General features: G+C 40.2%; 1 protein-coding gene across 1 annotated transcript in view; it reads left to right on the top strand.

Annotated features, from left to right (window-relative positions):
* The window catches only part of TMEM192 (transmembrane protein 192), a 528270-nt gene that overhangs the window by 435675 nt on the left and 73398 nt on the right, over positions 1-19197 (top strand). The gene's annotated exons all lie outside the window — the stretch shown is intronic.

Below are 19197 nucleotides of genomic sequence, written 5' to 3'. Positions count from 1 at the left end.
CACAATTTCAGGAGATATGTATTAACATCTTTAATATTTTTGGAAAGTCGGCCAAATAACGTGAATATAACAGAGGAGATCGGAAATACCCAATTTCAGACCATTAAGAACATTGATTTTGGAAGGGATTCTTATTCAGATCCTAATAAGACCTTCAACCAGTTTTCACAATAAAAATTCACCAAAGGACAAAATAAAGAGCTAGGGATACACCCAATGTATTCGTTTTTGCCACAGCTTTGGTCAGTTACCATTATCAAAAGTGTTACTGAAGTCAAAGAATGCCTCATATAAATCTGACTTTCTTATTTTCACATATTTTCCCCAATCATCAATAAACAAAATGTTATCCACCGATGAACATCCCTCCCTAAAACCATATTGTTCAATTGAAAGCAAATCGTTTAGAAGCACTAGGTGGATAATCTTGCTAAAAGATGTTTTGCGTAGATTTGCCTGTTGTGTCCAGATAGTTATCGGACGGTAACTTTTAGGGTCGGTCTGATCGTCTGTTTTGTATAATGGTTTGATTTTGCTACCCTTCCAGGATTTTGGAATTAAATCAGTTTTTAAATAAAAAATGAATTAGTCATATAAGATAGATTGCCCAAGAATTAATTCATGATTTGAATATGTTGACCGAGATTTCATCTGGGCCTGCCAGTCTTTTGTTTTTTCAGCTCCATAATTACTAAGCACATTTCTTATGTCAACATATATTGCCGTACTAAGTTACTAGTTGATGGGTTCCTCATTTCTAACAATGGAAAAGGTACGCTAGTTACTGTGTATAACTGTTCTTTATGGATATACCAGTGCTTTTCACCTAATGGAGTTGTGTTTTTTAAAATGATCTTTGCCCAGACATTTTGCTATAATACACCAGAATTTACTGGTGTTCCTTGTTGTAAGAACACTTGTACTTGACCACCTTAGACTTGCAATTTTAAATTCTTTTTTTTATTTTAGAAAGAAAGATTTCCACCCTTTCAGGCATCTTTTAAGAGGTGAACAGTGATTTTTAGTCTTTGGACTTACTAATAAGTTTTGAATAAAGGAAAGAAAGACCTTTGAATATAGATATGTGTATACTACCTAAAGAATCTTCAGCAAGTTGTATTTACAGCCTTTGTGCCTCATCCAGAACTTCCCCTGAGTGTAAATTCTATTGTTAATGGCTTATCTTCTAAAAGAATTCCTATATTTAACTGACAATGATGACTCCATAAGGTCTCATTTAGAACAACACAAGACAATAATTTTGAACCACATTAATGTATAAGGGTACAATTAAATAACTATTTTACATTTCCACATTCCCATGAACAATTATCTAAAGGATGGTCATCATCAAATCTAGCGTTGATTAATACTAAATTGAATTCCAGTCCCCATATTATTACTATAGGAGCACACTTATCTTTCCTCTTATGTGGGAGAATAAGGTCTGCTAAACCACATAGTGTGTTTAACTAATTGAAACCACTCTTCTCATAGACATTTGAAAAAATGTTGGTAGTAAACCCCCCCCCAACCACTAATAACTAGCACTTGGGAACAGACGTTCTGCATTTAGAATAGCTTCTTGACACACTAGCAAAGCTGTGGCAAAATTACAAGAGGGGGACAAATTAACATTGCAGATAAGGTATTCTATTAACCTACCATACCTATCTAAGATTGAACAATAAATCATCAGAAGAAAATTTCAGAAAATGCCAATCTAGTAGACCGCCACTTGATTTCAGATTTCAGCAGAATACATAAACACCCTTTAGCATGACCCTTATTAGAGAAAATGTGTGAATGTATATACTTGAGCATCCTTTTTGATGAATAACTAAATTGGACTGAAAGTGTCAGAAACAGACTGAATCAGATGTCCAAAAGTATAGCTGGCCCCTGAAAGTTTGCTATACACCTAGGAAATAAAATGATCAAAGAAATGTTAGAAATGTACACTGCGAAAATATTATCCATAGCGACCTGTGGTGCACCAATCTGGGGCATAGCACAAGCTGAATCCCTTCAAGTTATAGAGGACAAATTCTTAAAAAGATTATTGGCTGTTCCTGGTTCGTGACCAAATATCCTAGTCCACAAGGAAGTAGGCTCCTCATTTATAATTGATACCATAAAAATGGCTCCGTTAATAGCGTGGCTATCAATTTGGAAAAGGGAAACGGTCAAATTAAATCGAAGTGTGCTAAAGGATAATCTATCTTTGGACAAAGCTTCCTCAATTACCTGGCTGGCCTATGTGAAATGGTCTTTAAATGAGCTGGATCTGGAGATATTGTTCGATTCACCGTCCCAGTGCATATCTTTTCCTAAAATCAGATTAAAATAACTTTTTATTGCTAAATGTACCCAAGATAGATGGCTAAAAAAATAAAATGTCAGTCATCAGCTTCCGAGCTTCATCATCTGTGGCTTCTGGGCATTTATCCTATCTTTCATTTGTTACCAATTCCAGATACCTCTTTGTACTGGTGAGGTTTAGATTGAATTCTATTCCTTTAATGGTTGGGTAATGGTCTGCACAAGCTTATTCTGTAAAACAGTTGCCCTTATGTCCTTGTGACGGTCTTTCCAACCATTCTATCTCTCATCTTCTATTTTTTTGTTCATTTTATAAGGCTGAGAGGAATAAATTTACTATCCCAGTATTGCGAAAACTTGGCTTATGCTCACACAATCAGGCTCTTGAAGTTTTACGACAAATGGAAACACCATACATATGCTTTATGACTGCATCCTTTTTAGTAGCTGTTTTAAAGATTAGAAAGGTGCATACCATAAGGGGCACGTTTTAAGATCTGGTATTTACTGTGTTTGTAGCCATTTGTGCGTACTAAAAGATTCAAAGAGCATTGTTTTATTACCTCCACCGTAATGTCTTGTTTAACATTTATAGATCCCAGATCATTATAACTTTTACATTTTTATCTGCTGTTTTTATCTTTACTAGTTTTTTTCAAATATATTTTCTGGTGCTATAAATGGCTTTCTGAATCAATAAGTTATTGTATACAAACTGGTTGAGAGGATGTTTTTTCTTGGATGGATACTATTTATGATTTTATGTACTTTTATGCATTTATTTAAATGCAAAATAAAGTTGTTGATGATGATGGTGTGGAGTCGGAAATACCTTAAAATTATCCATTTTAAAATCTCCTCATATCCAAGTTTCCTGCAAGCAAATAATCAAAGGCGAATCAAGTAAGGAAACAAAATTTGCTTAAGCAAAATCGTTCTTCAAGGCTCTTTGTACTTTTTTGCGTTCTTTTCCTTTAATACTTAAAAAAACTATGTTTCTGTTTCCCCATTTTGGATTTTTGTTATTTTTATATCATTTTTATTATTACATTTTACTCTATTTTTCTAATTTGGTCTGGGATTTTCTATTGCTTTATTTACATTTTGAGTTTATTTCTGTTTTGTTACAGCACAACTACTTTACACATTGCCCTAAATTAAGCCCATCTCTTCTGTGCCTTACCTGACAGGGGGTTATGCTCAGGTTAATTTAGTGACTTTGAGGGTTCATGCTGACTAGGGCTGTCATTATTCCTTCCGGTGGGTAGTCACCAACCCCAAACAATCTAATTTCTTACAAAATATTGTGGATTGACTACCTGAAAGGTTTGTGGCGCGCTGTTTTCGCGTCACCAACATGTTGCACAGCCTTTGAACAAAATGCTTAAGAAACCAGTTTATACCAAAGTAATCAATTTTAATCCAATTATTAGTCAGTGTTTTCCATGCTTTATCCATTCACATGAGAAGCTGACGAGATTCCAACGTTTTTTAATGCTCAAGAATTTCCCATCCAGGCCTTATTCCCTGGCACATAGGAATACTCCTTTCCTCCAGGACATCATATCATTATTCACCCAATGCATTTCGGTCTAATCAGACCTTTGTCAGGGGTATCTACAATGTTAAGATAAACATTATCTCTACACGGGTTTCATGAAAAAGAAAAAAAAATAATGTATTTCATTGGTGCTACATCCCTATAATACATTAAGCAACAATTAAGCAAAAATTCGAAATCAATTAGAACTAACCTCCCCTTGTGCTGCGCCCCTGTTGTTGCCATATGTCTCCGATCCAGAGCTTCCCTGAATCCCGACCCAGTACATGCTACCAAATCCCCTTAAAAATCAGCAGTAACTCATTTTCATTACTTCCATTGAACTCCCCAGGTGATAACCAATTCTGTAGACATCATGCGAGCACACAATCCTACCATGTGCTTCCAAATTTGTGTCTTAAATAAAAGAATTACAATCCATCCCAGTGCATACTGCCATAACCCTTTCTGAATTAAGAAACTCCTGCTAAACCTGATTGATACCTTTGTTGATCTTGATATCATAACCAAAATGCATGACCTCCTCATCCACGTTTGAAACAAACTGACTTGAACGTGCTCTCGCAGCCGGTTTCACTCCTCCCCGCCCCCTTCACCAATAAACACGTCAATACCAAACACCACATGACCTTACAATTTCGCCCTATGAATCCTAATCTGTGTCATCAAAATACAAAAAGTAATAGTGCCACATAGTGCTATTTATCCATATTCAACTACATAATGCTTAGTGTTCCAGTAATTAATGTCCGTTATATATAATCGTATACAAAATGATCAACTCTCCGTTCATCCGGAAATCCATGTTGAGTCATGTTGCGAACACATGTCGTGGAGTCTCTTCCTTGAGCTTGATGTTTCCAGCCTACCATTGATGTGAAAATGTCTAGTTTTAATCCTCATTTCATATCCATTTTATTGTCAGGGTGCTACCAGAATGGGGACAGAAATATAGAAAATGCCTGTGAGTGGTCTGAAGCACACCCTGTTTTGGCTTGAAGCCCATGATTATTCATTGCGCATGACTACCTCGCCATGACATACTTGCAGCTTCACCTCTGAATCTAGTGGCATCCTGTTTGTCAGTTCATGTATCTCATCTCTGCTGTATGAGCGGCCTCAACCCCGTTTATTTATTTTTATTTTTTATAATTTGGTTTTTTTCCTCATTCAGTGGCAAAATATGGTGTAATCATATACATGTAACAGCTGTCCAATATCTATATAATATAGAATGCTTGTATGGCTCTTTGCATCTCTTCCTACATCAGCATCACCAGACTTGAGACCTGAAACTACCGGAAGAAAAAGACATCTGCACTTCTGCTGCTAGACAGCCAAGGTGTGGATCTCTTTCTGGGCTCACATGGGCAGACTCCTTCTGTTCCCCACTTCTGGAAGGAGTTGCGTATCTGCCTCTTCCAATACGATCATGTTACTGCTAACGTACAGTCACTGCACTACTTCTCACACCCTCCTGAAGAGATTTCCCCCTGCTCGACATCCTTTATAGAACTTTCTATTTAGGCCGAGTCTACCAGGCAGCAAAGCTGTCTGGTTGCAAACGCTATATTGTAGACTTACAGAGAAAAATCAAGGGCTTGGAGCCTGCCCATTGTTTATCATAGGTTGGATTTCCTGTTCTTGTACCAGTTTGTCAGCAGTCTTTTGCTGTTACTTCCATGGAGTTTAGCCTGTCTACTACCTCTTTTGACTGGCTAGCTTCTGTTGTTCCACTGTTTGCTTTTGAAACACTACTTATTTATTTTGTGTGAAGCACTCCATGGGAGTGCATGTTTTCCAACTGTATCCATTATGTACTTCTCTCCCCATGAACTTTGTGTTGCTGTCTTTCGCTTGTGTGCTTCTCAACACCAGACTCTGTGTTGCACTCACCCTTGTATGCTTAACCTGATGCGTTCTAGTCTGTGTGCTTCTTTGACGCCTGCTCCATGTGCTGTCTCGCCTGCTGCTTCTCCTCCTCATCCCTGTGTTGCTCCCCCCCACCTGAACCCTCCTCACTTGCCCATTGGTTCTCCTCTCTACAAACCTCTGTGTTGCTTCCTCTCACCCACACCCTCCTCTGTCACACGTTGTTTGTTCTAGACTAGTCAATTTGTTGCGGAGCCTAGAACTAATTGAAATACAATTTCAGTGAGTGGATTCTTATTGATATTTTTCCGTAGAAAACGATGGTGAAAAGTCTACCACTCTATCATGACGCGTTAATCCAATATGGCAGATTTTTAAAAATGGCTGCCCATTATTTGAGATATAGGGTATAACTGTTTATATGCCCATGTGTGGTATCATTTTATATGTTTTTAGGGACGGGAAAGTCAAACATAACATAAAAGATTGTTTCTGATGACCATAATATCAAATAATCGCGGAATATGTCAGATAGACAGAGCTTGTATAATTTTTTCGTTGACTTCTATGACAAAGTGTGAAGGAACGTAAATATTACAATTAACTTTTGAAATAAAAAGTTTGCTATTTTTTGTGTTTTGTTTTGTAACTTTGTTGTTAATGTTTGTTTTTTTGTTAATCAAAAATGTTTCATTTATGTGTTACAGGTTCTTGCGAGTTGCTGTGAGATACAGTGAAAATGGACGTAGAAAAGTGTTTCATTTGTGATGTGGTGTTTCAAGAAGATGACGATGTATCTGTACATACTGAAAGAGGAGTGACTGGAATTCAAAATACATGCAAGGAGAGAAAAAAAAATATCTAAGTTTCACGTTTGTGTTTGGCAGAAAGTTCACAAGAAATGTAGAGCGCGTTTTGTTAACCTCATCGCTGCTAAGGAGTTTTCCCTGCTGTGGTGGACAGCAATAAAAACGGGTGTGGTCATGACGAGCTCAGCTCGTCATGAGCACCTGAGAGGTATATGCCATGACAAGCTGAGCTCGTCATGAGCATGGAAGGGGTTAACTTGAAAACTCCATTCCAGGAGAAAGAATCAGATCCCACAACTTCTTGTGTTCTACGGTCGTGTGAAACCCCATTTGATTTTAGAAAAAATTGTTTTTTCTGTGGTACTGAGTTAAGTTTATACTTCAGGGAGAGGAAAAAAAATGTGTGGTTTAATGCACGAACAAATCATTTGTTTTACAAAACTGCAACGAACGCAATGATGAATGGGCAGACAAAGTTAAAAGACGTATCCAAAATGTGTCTGATTTACATGCTGTAGATGCATGCTACCACAGTGTTCCGTCAATTTTTATACTGGGAAATTCAATCCCAGGCAGTTCACTGATAACCCTCCAACATCTTCAGGTCAACCAGAGGACTCCGTTTGCCTGGAAAATATTCTTCAAGTAGTTAAATACATGGAGGAAAATGATGAAGAACAAACTACTGTTGAAGAACTTGTTAATAAAATGCGAAAATTACTGCCAGAAGATAGCGAACCATACAGTTCGAAGTACATGAAACCAAAACTCAAAGAGCATTTTGAAGATGAAATCTTCATAGGAACAGTTGCAGGGACCGGTGATATCGTTACTTTTAAAATTACTGTTGCTCATGTATTGCAAGAGTACCAAAGTCATAGCCACGAAGATGTTGAAGAGGATCGAAACAATGTTCTTATGGCAGCTGCTGAAAGAATAAAAAATGATATTAAAGACATACCTGTAGAACTAGAAATATATCCACCCATTGAAAACATGAGTAGTGTTGACTATAATGTGAGCTATATTCCTGATACGTTAAGGCTCTTATTATCAGTTTTTCTTACTGATAAAACCAACAGAGAGAGAGAAGTAGCTTCTATAGGACAGGCAATTATGCAAGCTGTGCGCCCACGAGTCTTAGTTGCTCCGTTGCACTTAGGGTTTTCAGTTCAATTACATGACAATACATGCTCGAGATTTGTAGTTGAAGCAGTAAATCATATGGGATTCTGCAGCTCCTATTCAGACGTTCTTCGTTTTGAACGTTCAGCTGCAGCAGAAAGAGGAAATACTATACCTGTCCTTGTGGAACTTTCTGAAAGTCCTCTGAAATTCGTTCAAAATGCAGCTGATAATATTGATCACAATATTATTACAATAGATGGCCATGGTACTTTTCATGGGATGGGCATTATTACCACTGTGACCCCAACTGGAAAATTGTCAACGGTCATTAAGGCGGGGTTTCACATGACTGTAGAACACGAGAAGTTGTGGAATCTGATTCTTTCTCCTGAAATGGAGTTTTCAAGTTAACAAAACGCGCTCTACATTTCTTGTGAACTTTCTGCCCAACACAAACTTGAAACTTAGATATTTTTCTCTCCTTGCATGTTTTTGAATTCCAGTCACTCCTCTTACAGTGAGTACAGATACATATCTTCTTGAAACACCACATCACAAATAAAACACTTTTCTACGTCCATTTTCACTGTATCTCACAGCAACTCGCAAGAACCTGTAACACATAAATGAAACATTTTTGATTAACAAACAATAAAAACAAAGTTACAAAACACAAACAATAGAAAACTTTTTATTTCAAAAGTTAATTGTAATATTAACGTTCCTTCACACTTTGTCATATAAGTCAACGAAGAAATTATATAAACTTTGTCTATCTGATATATTCCGCGATTATTTGATATTATGGTCATCAGAAACAATTTTTGATGTTATTTTTGACTTTCCCGTCCTAAACACATATAAAATGATACCACACATGGGCATATAAACAGTTATACCCTATATCTCAAATAATGAGCAGCCATTTTGAAAAATCTGCCATATTGGATTAATGCGTCATGATAGAGTGGTAGACTTTTCACCATCGTTTTCTACGGAAATTTTTCAATAAGAAGCCACTCACTGAAATGGTATTGCAATGAGTTCTAGGTTATCCCATTTTTTGAACTAATTCGACTAGATATTCTTCCCACTCCCAACTTCTGTGTTGCTTCTGTCCCCATGTTGCTTTCCCCATATGCAATCTCCATGTCACTCCCCTCATGCGCTCTTCAAAAAAGCATATGCGCTACTATTTTTTTGTTTATATACGGATGCAATTTGTATGTTATTTTGTAAGCGCAAACAAGCGCGATGCGCATGCTTACAAAATAAAGTTACCACCACGTCATATTGCCTTTTTTTAACTTTGTTTTCTTTAGGCATGCTGCACACTTTGGGGATTCTGTACATCATAGTTAAAAACCATTAGCAATGCCAATAGGTCCTAAAGGAAAGACCTGCCTGCTTTGCCAATGCTTGTTTACCTCCCTTCCATCTTCTCAGTTGTTGTCATATTATCTTGCAAACCCTTCATCTGTTACTGGGCTCCATTGCTTGGTAGCCTAGGCTGTACTGTAACTTTATATGATTATATTGCTGTATATAGACCAGTGAAGGTCTATACAGGACAAGCTTTGCGTCTTGCATGTTTACCCTGGTTGTAGTGTTAATTGATCAAAGTTTACACTAAGGAGGATCTTTTGATGTAGAGCAGCACACACATTCGTTTTACAAAACACACATTCTTGTACACACTTTTGCTATGGTACTCACAATAATGTTCCCAAACACTTATGTTAATGAGTTTAAATCCTCTACTGTTTCTATTGTTGTGTTGTGTGTGAATGGTGCTACAATGCACGCATTAGGGTTAACACAAAATTGTATTGTTTTGTGCTTACGTGTTAGTGTCTGCAGAATGGGGTTACTTTTCTTGCACTTGTTTTAGTGCATACACAGATCTATTTTGAGATTGTTGTACACATAATCTGCAAACATGATTGTGGACAGTAAAACAGAACGGCCTCTGTTTGTAAAGCATGGTATATTTATTGTAAGTGCCACTGTAGTGATGTAAATCAGTGTAATGTGCATTGGAGGATGGGATCACATACTTCCATTTCAGTAGGATGTTTAGTACATTTACACAAGAACACTATAACATCACTTCTGATCACCACTTGAGTTAGGATCAGGTGGAAGATAAGTCAAATCCAGAAACCATGATGAAAAAACACCAGGTAAACCCTCCCTACATTGCCAAACTCTGACAGTGTTCAAAAGCAAGACAAAATACAACACAACTCCTCTGCCTGTATAAAAAAAATGGAAGTAAATGCCAGTTTCAAGACCCACTACATAACATGCTAAAGGAAGCCATTGCTATTGATGAGTTTCTTTATTCAAAGCATTTGATAGTACATTTATAGTTCCAACTTTTAGGCCCTTATTATGAGTTCCCTGTTAACTCTATGGTGCAATACTAGGACTGGAATTAAGAATTCTGACATGTAGCTCTCTGTGGGTTAAAGAGAATTACAAGTTATTTCTCTCTGGCAAGAGGAATCCATAAGGTTCTATTTCAATTGACTGTCAACAAAAGTTGGTCAATAACCTCTTACTATGGGCAAGGCACTCGTCAGTTTTGGTGCAAATAAAAAGTAAAAATGTTCACTCTGATTTGTTGTCTTACTGCTTTCAGTGCAAAATAGACAAGCATTTGCAATGCAATAGGTCTCGCAGCATTAAAGTTTGAGTTATTGGCATTGTGTATGACAATGCGTTGCATAAAATTTTTAGCAAACTTTGAATTGGTGAGCAGTTTGAGTGTGTGCAAGAGTATGCTGTTGCTCACAGCTGTTATTATTCACACAGCTCTAATGATGCACCTCACCACAGGGCTGACGCAGTTATTATTCACAAAGCCCAGGCAGGCCATCACAGCAACATTGGATATCTCCGAAATTGTATTTTACAGACTGACATCATAGCACAGTTATTCGAAGAGGAAACGAGCAGCGCACAGCTGGCGAACGCATCCCCTCAGCCGGAGCGAGCCTTCAAAACACAGATGTCTCGACTCGAGAGATAGAGAGAGAGAGGAAGTCGGGGTTCAAGGGAGCGCTCGGTCCCGTGGACTCTGGTCTGACCTGGGCTGGGCACCAGCAGCACGTGGGCAATGTGCAACAGGGGGCACAGTAGTACAACCGGCAGTGCTTAATTTGTAAATGAAAGAGTGCCGGTGCCCGAAGCTCCTGCTGAGAAGTCCACGGCGGGGCAACTGAACTTCAACCTCTTTAATCCTCTATCATGCACCCGCTGCTTCTTTATCTGACTCCCGCAAGTACCTACTATTTCCCTTTGTGACAGTTTTCCGTCTTTGTCGTCCTGTGTCTTTTCGAATTGTGCGTATTCCTTTTTTTGCTCTAGTCTAGGGAATATCTAACGCGGAACATATAATTGCCAGTCCCCAAATAAGTGCTGGTGGCCCTGCCGGCAAACCACCGGCTCAAATTAAGCAAGGACACCCGGGGAGAAAGGCGCGCAGACCCACTCAGGGAAGTATATGACTAAAGTCTGGTGGACAAGTGGACTAACGTATCTAGTGCAGTCATCGGTCTGCGACCGCGTGGTCATGTGTTTAAATCCCATCTGGTCCACTCAGCCTTTCATCCTTATAAGGAGGACAATAAAATGAGTACTTTCGGTTGGGCAACAATAAGATTCTGCTATTTTAGCATCAAGATACCTTTCCTGTGAACGCCATGCTTTATGTTACAAATTATCCTTGAATTACGTTAAGAAAAGCAAAAACAGACTGCACTAAAAGAGCAACGATTCTAAATGAAGGATGCGAAGATGACTAAGGTATAAATAAAATCTAAACACAATGGCCAAAACTTGGTAGAAATCCCTGTTCACCAATTACAAATGGTGTCTGGTTGTTCACGTTGCTTCATGTGGCTCTTCGCACACATGACTGTGCCTGTTCAGCTGGAAGAAAACACAGAAAATCTACTATTTAAAAATAAAGGGAAAAACTTAAATCAACAGACGCCATTAACTAAAAATACGAACTCCAAGCTGCCTGTGGAATCAACGGGAATTTACTCCATGGCAGTTCGATAGCCAGCGCTCTCTAACGAAGGGCGTTTAGAAGAAGAATGGGAAGGTGGCGCACGCTGCTTATTTTGGTCCGAGTCCAAAACCACTGTTCTGAGAGGAACAACGTCCAACGTAATCTTTGCCAAACCGGTCACTGTACCGTGCACCTGCTGCGGTTTTGAAGACAACATTTGGGGGGTGCGCCAACGGTAGGACTGAAAGGCCTGAGAACACCGCAGGCTCACCGGTTGGCGGGTACAGCCGGAAATGGGTGGTGCATGTATGATTCGAGATGACGTAAAATTCAAACAATTCACGGGGATAAAGGCAACTGGGACTGCACCAATCTAATTATTGGGATAATGTAAGCCAGGCTATGGTGCACAGGACCGGAGGTTCAATACCCCTAAACCCCCTAGGATGAGAAACCCTTCAACAACAAACCCACTAATTTGGTCTAGCACCCATCATTATATCACAATCCTCCATTTTCATTTGAATTCCGAAAAACACAATTCAAAGGGCATAGCATAAATCAGTTATTGTCATGATATATAACACCAACCCAGCATGCACCAAGCTCCGAGGGGGCCACAAGCTGATCTGAGTTGGCATCTGAGCTCCTATCTGGACAGAGAGGACGGCAGAACGAGACGGGAGAAGCCCCGAGTTGCTGACACGGAGGAGGACGCTACGGCGCGCGCACTCCTAAAAACGAAACCTATGGTGGGGCGGGACTTCCGTTTTGTGAAGCCCGTGCCCACGGAGTGCCTGGAGGAGCAGTGGTGACGCGGGGCCCCCATGCCCGAGGGGAGCCCCGCGGTCGGAGGCTGCACAAGTCCGGAGTGCCAGTGAGCGGGGAAGGGGGGGATGCCTGTATGTGTGCGTGTGTGTGTGTCTGTATGTGCGACGGCGGAGGGGTGGGGGGGATGTCTCTCCGTGCGTGTATGTGTGCTTGTGTATGTGTGTGCGCATGCGTGCAGGGGGAGGTGTGCCTGTGTATGTTTGCGCTTCCCAGGAGACAGCCACGGCGAGCGCGTTCGAGCGCGCGCGTGGCCTGCGCCGATCGCCTTTTGCGAGATGCGCGCGGCCAGGTGCTGTCTCCTGGGAAGCAGACCCAGTAACAATAGATCTCGGCGATACAGCCCTTACGCGCTGTATCGTTACGAGACCTAAAAACGAGGTGGCCCCTTTCCTCTTTCATCTACCAGTTAGCTGGTTTGACATCCAAGAACACAACCTGAGTTGTTTTGTTTTCTACAAAACAGAATGGTCTCCTTTTTTCCTTTCCTCTATCTCCATTAGATGCTAATATCTGTAAGTTCAGCTTTGACGAGTTTTCTCCCAATCATCAATTACCAGGCTTCTCCGCTCCCCATGTTGCAGTGATAAAAACCGATTAACAGTGAAAGCAAACGAAGGAAGAATGCTTCTTGAATTAGCCACAGATGGACGTTTGATAATTCTACGCCTCGAGATTGGGTTTGTGCACCCTTTTCATAGAGATGACAGCATCTACTTTGTTTCTCCGTTGTGTGCCTATGGAGGTTACATGACTCGCCACTTTGTGGCTTCTCAGTGTGCATTTTTCTGGCGTTTTTAATGGGATGCACGTTTGCAGTGTGTTGCTTAGACTCAAGTATGTCTTTCTGAAGCGTGGCTATTAAATGCAAACTTCTCCCCCTGCATTTATTTTCCAAAGTTGTGATTCTGGGCTCACTACTTAATAATAGGTGAACGTCTGGCCTAAGTAAAGTTACCTTTATGTGGACCTTTAATCTCCAACTCTTCTTGCCGTCACCCATGTGCATAGGAGTAAGTTTCCCTGAACCTTTACCTATCCATATCCATCTTATCATAAAGGAACCTGGGCTAGGTATAAAGGCCATGCACTCCTAGAGGTATCACTAGAGCCACTTTACGTGATAACCTTTTACTAGCTTTGAGTTTCACAACTGAAAAGCAGTCTCCTGTCTCACTGCTTGGTGGTCCTTGGCTGGCTAAAGTCTAGCCTGAGTATATCCTGATCAACAGCAAGGGAAATCTGATTTTATATTTGTTGTTTCGCAGTAAAATAATTAGGATTATAGGTGGAAACACGTTTGTTCACAAGGCTGTGTAGCTATCGAAAGCCGATATTTTTTCACAGCAATTTTGGGCATATGATTATTTGTTTATATATACTCTGTGGATACCTATTGCGATGCCTTTTTCAATAAAAAAAAGTTTACAAAAAAAAACAATTTTGGGCATATCCTCCTAGTGCAGAGAAGGCTACAGCAAGCATACAAAATTAATGTGCAGCCGCCCTCAAATTTTGATGTGGTGCATGGGTGACAAAGTTAATATGCATAGTTTAAAAATTACTGCAAATGTTTAATCTCTCTTCTTTTTAACGTTTTATAAACCGCATAGTAAAAGGTAATCTAACAGAACATGAACGTACTTCAGCACTCCCAGGTTTACTGAATAAGCTCTATTGCAAAAGGTGTCTGAAAAAGCACTGTGAGTCTCCTGTGAAATATTAACAAGAGGCACGAACTGTTAACTCGGCGGTATGCTGATAATGCACGGCTTTAGGCTGCCTATTATTGTATTCTGCCTATCATATCACGCACCTGATATGTAATTTGACCTCATGAGTGGGTTTAGGTGGAAAAATTAGAGCTGTTCGAGATTTAGTAGTATGTTAACTGGATTGTAAATTTATTTTGAGATTAACTACTGAGCACAGAAAGAAATATCACATTGCTGTAGTCTCTTGACATGAAACCCAAAGGACGGAAAAGACCGGATTCATTGTTTGGATAAGGGCTTTTCTACTTTCAAATGCCTTTCTAATCACTCGAAATGTACACTCCAACCCTAAAGTGGGAGTTGAATGTCAGTTCCCAAATGTCTGATTTCCTTCACATGCTATGGGCTAGTCTCAAAATGTTTAGGTCACTACGTGCTCACCCCAAAGGGCAGCGAGGTGCTGTAATCTACAATGCAGAATAACTTGAACTAAACAATCCAAGCAAAAAAAAAAGCAGTGGGAAGAATAATGCAACAAACAGTAAAAGGAACAAAAAGCAAATACAAATTAGCTGAAAAAAGAAGACTGTTTACTGATGCCCATGGTGAAATAAATGAGTTTTAAAACATTTGGGGACCTCGACTAAAAAAAGCCTGTGACAAATGCCATTGAGAGAGGACACCATGCTCCACAGTCAGTTCAGGAAACTTACCAGGAGTCATTCCTGGTGTGCAAGCTGTGGACATCGAGTGCCACAAACGTCTGCCGGTTTTCGGCCAAATATGAGGGCTGGTCCATTTGAAGTGCCTTGTTTAAGTAAAACAGTGATGAGGGGAAACACAAAAGGTACAGAATTGAGTCGACGACAAAAATAATTATTTCTCAGATTCTCTTGGTTGTGCATTGCAATTCTTTTCTTTCTTGTATTCTTTGTACAAATGTGTACAGCCAACGAGTTTCTCCCCAAACAGGGCTTCTTCAGGGCAAAAGATAACGGTAGGCGCAATTCATATTTTCACACTGAGAAAGCCAATGGCGAGTTGTGTTCAATATCTTCCCTTTTCTCAACCAAGTACACGCCACTTCAAATTTATTGGCGACCAAAAGAGAATGGTAGGCACAATTCCAATTTTCACACATCAAGTAGCCCGTGGTGAGTTGTTTCAAAAGTGTCCCTTTTCCAACACATGCGTGTCACTTTCAGTTATCAGCTGACTCTTTTCGTACACGGGATATGTTTTGGACTTAATATCCTAGGGAAGGACTTGCCCATTTGAACGTGCCTGATGCAATCGCAACTACTTAGCTGTGGTTGACCCATGTTATTGACGATAAGGATGCCATTAAACTGGAAGTGGCAGTTTGATAAGGACAATTATTGAAATAACTGGAAGTCTCACGCATTTGTTGGAAAAGGGACACTATTGAAACAACTCGTCTGATTTCCTTCACATGCTATGGGCAATTCTCGAAATGGTTAGTTCACTACGCACTCACCCCAAAGGGCAGGGAGGTGCTGTAATCTAAAATGCAGAATAACTTTAACTAAACAATCCAAACAACAAACAAAAAAACAGTGGGAAGAATAATGCAATAAACAGTAAAAGGAACACAAATAAAATAAAAATTACCTGATAAAAGAAGACTGGTCACTGATGGCCACGGTGAAATAAATGAGTTTCAAAACATTTGAAGACGTATGCTAAAAAAATTCAGTGGCAGGAAACTCACCAGAAGTCATTCCTGTTACCCAGGCTGTGGAAATAGAGTGCCACAAACGTCAGCAGCTTTTCAGCCAAATATGAGGGCTGGTCCAGTGTTGCAGCAAATTTTGAATATAATACGCTAGTGAACCAGGGGTGAGGAAGCAAACCAGAAGTTGTGTGATGCAACGTTTCAGACCCTGATATGAGACGATTTCTTCCGATTGGAGAACATTACTGGTGCTGAGGGCCTATAGATTAAGCAAGAAGAAAACCAAGGCCCTGGTCGCCCTGTGAAAGTCTCTAGAAGAACCCAAGCGTGTTTTTATTTACTTTTGATTTTTTAGTAAATAATCTAAAAATACAAGATTCAGTCAAAATCCAGATGTGAGTTTTAGAGTCAAGACTATATCCAAAACACATATATGGAATTAAGTGAGGACATTATAGTAAGAGAAACCCAAAGTGGATATATATATGATATAATTTTATTTTGTCTTGCATACGTGCATGGGATCTGTTTGCGGCTCCCAGTTGGATATTGATTAAGACCACTGTATGTATGTGCTGCCGTTTCCCCCAGCAGCCCCGACTGGTCATTCTGTGCTTTCACATGTATGTGAGGGTTTATGAGGGTTCGACATTGATTTCTCCTAAATGACCCAGAGCTGGCTTTCAGAGATCTAATATGCAAGAGCGGCCGTGTAAGAAGACCACCAGGAGTCGGCACAATAGCGGCCTCCTTGATTACTTTACAGCCTGCTGCTCGATATTCATGTACCTCCGCGGGGGCGCCATTGTTATGAGTCCTGTTTTGGTCACGTGACCCTGTCAGCACAAAAGCAGCTGGCCAGCGCGGAACAATTGGAGGGTCGTTCTCCCTGCACAGAGGGGGTGCGATAAGGACAAGGAGGGGCGCATCTGGCCTTTATGCCCCGCTGTAAGTGTTAGGCTTCTCTGAGGAGGTTTTGACATGAAACCATGTTCGTCCTCGTGTATTTCTGTTGGGAGCTGGTTTTCGGAGCACGACAGGCTGGCATCTGAGTGCCCAGTGCGTGTAAACCATCACTCAAGTCAAAGTCTTCCTCCGTGCTGTGCATCCCTGCTAATGACGTTCCTGATTCATTCTCCCAGGATGTTTGCAATGTTCAGTTGTAAGCCAACCTAATACCCCAATGGCCACGAGGCAGCATATATAAACGCTCCAAATAACTAAATTCAGGAGGGACAGGAAAGAAACACAGAATCTACCACTTACGGAAGGTGTAGCCACGTGTGCAAACGCAGAATCCTGCGACGTTATTACGGACATACAAAAACCGTGAATTTTCTGTAGAAAATGTGTTTCCTGCAGGAGGGGATTTCAGCAATCCCGTCGAAATGCTCTAAAATGTTGCATTCTAACTGTGGTATTTTTCAAAACACGAAGGCAATGAACGTCATAATCCTCGCTCCGTCACCGCAGGAGTCGTTCCCCCATTAATGATACAAAAGGTTGTCCCGGAAAGCTAGGAGCACGTACCATTAACTAAAGCCTCGAGTGCACTTGTTTCGAATGTAACCAGGTGACTGGGCCTTTTGTCTGCCCGAGGTGCATAAAATGAGCACTGATTGCAACCTGGGTGTCGGTAATTACACTGCAAATATGGCCTGTATTAGACGGTATTTGGATTCGCTCTAGGTGTGCTGCCCCCCACTGTGCAAACACGGAGTCTTGTGATTAGCATAGTGGGCGGTTTCCTGCAAGGTCCCGGTAGGAACACTGCTTTGCACAAGTGAAAAGCTGCACCGTATCCTGCAGTTTATTCAGACTATTTTACAGTGAACGCTGCAATCCTACTTAATTCAGATACATTTTAAGTAATATTGTTCCTAACTTTTCCCACCTGTCTAACCTAGGAGAGTTTGTTGCAAATTATTTTTACAGCTTCAATATTGTCTTTGTGTTGCTATAGGCGATATAGGGTCCTTTGTCTGGATTTGGGTGTGCAGAACAGCCATTTAAGACGGTAACATCCAGAGGCATTTTCCTAAACTGACTGTGATGTTTGGTCACAAAATATTGCATTTCCAGATATATATTTATAATTGATAATCGCTACTTGCTGTTAGGGGTAGTACCCTGTAAGAGTGGAGTGGTGTATGTAACTCCTCTGCTGTCTGAATCAACAAGGTCTCCTTAACATGAAAGATAGCAGTGCTTTACCAGCCCGTAAAATCTGCCTGTCTCCTCTGTCTTCTGCCTGACAATGCAAGAACCAAGGAATGTACTAGGCAAGGAAAATATGGTAAAGGAAAGAAAAGGAAGCGTAGAAGTGAACATAGATACTATGAAAAATGACAGGCAAATGACATTTCAATTGTAAATTATATCACCAATGTTGCTTTATGCGTTTTTATGGAAATCGTGTAAAAAAAATGCCCACACATTTTGCAGCACAGTTTCCCCCAAAATGTGTCAATGAAGTGGAGAACTTCCGTTAACCACATTAGAGAAGATTGGATAACTTGTTCCAATTCGTGGTGCATATTTATTCCAAACATCTTCAAAGTTAACCAGCTACCACTGATAAGATGTGTGTGTTGATTTACAGAATTGGTATTGTCAGCATTTTAACCCTACAAAAAGCATTTATGAATGTGACAATTCTGCCAGTCAAGTGGAAGTTCTACAATTACAAATTTAGGGTATGGAGTAGGTTGATGGTCATTCCTGCAAAAATAGATGAAAACCCACAACATTTGCACATATTCACATGCCACTTTAAGTTTGTTTCTCAACATAGAATGATATTTACACTCATCACAGGCAGGAGTAGGAGTATTTCCTAGGTGGGAAAAAGGGGACACCACCTCATATTCAACTATGGTCTAATGCAGCTAGTTTCTCTGCAAGAGGGTGCCTTTCCCTTAGACTACCCAAAATGTAATTATTCGTTATACATAGTATAAATGAAATTAATAAAAAAAAATGTATAAAGCACGAACAGCTGCTTCCAAAAGAACCGCCCCAGTGCTAAGCTAATAGATCAGAAACAATACAAAAGGGGATGAACTGGGGTGGCAGAGTGGGCTAAAGAACGGTGATGGATCAAACCCAGATCTGTTGACTGGGTGTGAGTGTTTGATTGGTTCAGATGCTCCGTCCATCACCACCCCCTTTTGTACCGCTTTGTTCGCCATAAGTTGGCAGGGTATGCTCAGACGTGAGTCCCTTGCTCACTTTGCCACTGGATT

The sequence above is a fragment of the Lissotriton vulgaris genome, chromosome 3_1 (assembly GCF_964263255.1).
Source record: "Lissotriton vulgaris chromosome 3_1, aLisVul1.2, whole genome shotgun sequence".
Lineage (NCBI taxonomy): Eukaryota > Metazoa > Chordata > Amphibia > Caudata > Salamandridae > Lissotriton > Lissotriton vulgaris.
Note: the sequence above shows the minus strand (reverse complement) of the source record. Positions and strands in the feature narration are given on the sequence as shown.